This window comes from Benincasa hispida, chromosome 2 (genome assembly GCF_009727055.1).
Source record: "Benincasa hispida cultivar B227 chromosome 2, ASM972705v1, whole genome shotgun sequence".
NCBI lineage: Eukaryota > Viridiplantae > Streptophyta > Magnoliopsida > Cucurbitales > Cucurbitaceae > Benincasa > Benincasa hispida.
This window is the reverse complement of record NC_052350.1, coordinates 26428145-26430651: the sequence shown is the minus strand read 5'-3', so window position 1 is coordinate 26430651 and position 2507 is coordinate 26428145. Positions and strand designations below refer to the sequence as shown.

The window sequence follows — 2507 nt, the reverse complement described above, 5'->3', positions numbered from 1 at the left end:
TGTAAACATTTTCAACGATTTTTCTACTTAAAACAACTACCTTTATTTTTCTGGGCTTTACATCCGTTTGAATACTTCTCTTTACTAATGATCCCATTTTACTGCAACTCACTCCTCTCACTATGTTTCCAAATCAACACTTATCTCATAATTTTTGTCCCACAGATTCATCAAATCTAAAATTAATACAATCAAAACGACAGATAATGACCGTCTCTTGTAGACTTTGGGTGGAAAGTCCCAACTGATAGTTCTTTAACAACGCCAAGCAACACTCAATTGAGTGTCGTTATTATACAATCCGAACTCAGACTAAACTTGGTTCAACCATTCGCGTTCTCTTAAACACCAGATCTAATTGAAAGGTTGCTGCTAGTCTCGAGAACTCGGAATTGACAAACCGGCTTCAACAGATATATCTAATTAGAAGATTACGAACACAAATCAAATGATTTGTTAACACCAAATATTCTGAAGTATACAGTGATTGTCTCACCTCCATATACTTCAGTCAATAAAACGTTCGAGAAAGCAATTGGTTTATACAAGTTTGTTGAAAACTTACACGCACCAACTTTATAAAAATCCCAATTTGTACAATTTATCAAAGACCCAACCATCAAGAACGAGAACGACCATACGCTCGATTCAACAAAATGGTAGATGTCAAATGGATAATTTCTAGATTTCAGTTCAACCAAGGAGATAACAAATATTAAAGCATCGGTTGAGCTTCTACTAAATTATCCTAAATAAAACCATGGTAATAAAAAAGTAAAATGGGTCATCAGATAGGAGCGAAAGACTAAAAACGATGTATAATCACAATACATTCAGTTGAACTATGCTTACAATCATCATATGGCCCACGATCGTTAATTCTTTCGAATCCAAAACGAAAGCATCATAACCAAAAAAAACACATAACAAAACAAAACAAAACAAAACATCAGAAACCCAAAGCCTCAGAAGGAAGGCAGTAGAGGTAATTGTAATCACGAATGATCATACAGTACGAATACCAAATTCCTCATCATAGACAAGAGTAAAAAATCAAATCATCAACAAATCATTTTATCTAATCACCTCACAGTACAATTAAGAAGGAAAAGGAATAACGCAAATGGCCTCATAGAGAAGATTAGAGATGTCAACAGGCATGAATTCAGACATATGCTTGTCAATAAAAAATATTTAATCATCGGCCGTCAGAAACGGGGAAAAGACTACAAAAAAATCTACGTATAGAAGACCAAATCCGTTCGTGAAAAGCTATAGAATGAAAAGAAAAATCATAATAAAGGGACTCAGAATATGGGTGGTGATATATCAGGATGGTCGTCAAGGCCATTTCACACAGCCAGTTACGACGAACGAGACCTTTAGATACAATCGTCACCGTCCCCTTCTTCCATTGAAAAGATTTTGAAGAAAAAGAAGAAAAAACTGAAAGAATCAGACTGTGGAAACCATAGCTTTTGATCAATGAATAGACCGACTAACCTGAATGGCGCTTGCGAGTATGGAGTTGAAAGGATGAAGATCGCTTTATAAAGAAGTGGGGAAGGAGCCTCGCGGCTAGGGTTTTTTTCCGATTAGGGTTTTCCTTGATTTGAGTGAGTTTTACTAACCTACGCGAGGATGCATTTTAACAATATACGCCACCAGGTCAGTTAGAGGAAACCTGTAATCTTGATTAGCCGCTGGATGAAGTTCAACGCCACCAGGTCATTTTAACAATATACGCCACCAGGTCAGTTAGCGGCTAGGGTTTTTTGATGTTTTGTTTATTAGAAAAAAAAAAAAAAAAAAAAATCATACCTTCCTTAACATCACTCTCCAAATCTATAACAATTTTGATCTTCAAACTTTAATGTGTTACAATTTAGTTTATAAATTTTTTAAAGTATATTAATTTGGCTTATGAACTTTAATAATTAATCTTTTATTCCCTAACCTATACCTATGGTGAAAATTATTTTTGAGATGGGATAACATTTCTTACACATATGAATAAACTACTACTAATTTTTTCTCAAATTTTTTATATAAATTTTAAATATTAAATTGTTATTCAATAATAATTATTACTTATTTTTTATGAAATTTATCACGGTAAGATATTGAATTGCTATAACTTTGAAATTATATGAATTAAATGGCTAAAAATTTGAGAGTATAGTGATTAAATAGTTACAAACTAATGATAGAAGTGTGTGTATATCAGGACAAATATCAAAAAGGCAAAAGCCCAACCAATTACAAGAAGACATCATTAGACAAGATTGGTATGAAGAATTGAACCATGCAAGATAAGGAGTATGAAGAATTGAAAATCCTCAATCCTACAAAACTTTGCAAGCAACACATTGTGCAAAACTATTCTGGTTGCGACGAATATGAGAATAAACAACAACTCCCAATGCTTTGCCACATTTTGCAGCCTCCGCAGTGAAAAAAGAAACTTCACAAATATCGACAGCAACCTCATTCAGCAGATTGATTAC

General features: G+C 33.6%; 3 non-coding genes across 3 annotated transcripts; all 3 read right to left on the bottom strand.

The window, feature by feature from the left end:
• Positions 1-779: 779 nt before the first annotated feature.
• On the bottom strand, positions 780-870 carry LOC120072386. Its single transcript, XR_005480448.1, has one exon. It is a non-coding gene; the product is annotated as a small nucleolar RNA snR60/Z15/Z230/Z193/J17 (small nucleolar RNA).
• A 91-nt stretch (positions 871-961) lies between these two features.
• Positions 962-1042, bottom strand: LOC120072391. The gene has a single exon (XR_005480452.1). It is a non-coding gene; the product is annotated as a small nucleolar RNA U83 (small nucleolar RNA).
• A 261-nt stretch (positions 1043-1303) lies between these two features.
• On the bottom strand, positions 1304-1404 carry LOC120072387. Its single transcript, XR_005480449.1, has one exon. It is a non-coding gene; the product is annotated as a small nucleolar RNA Z43 (small nucleolar RNA).
• Between the last annotated feature and the right edge of the window lie 1103 nt (positions 1405-2507).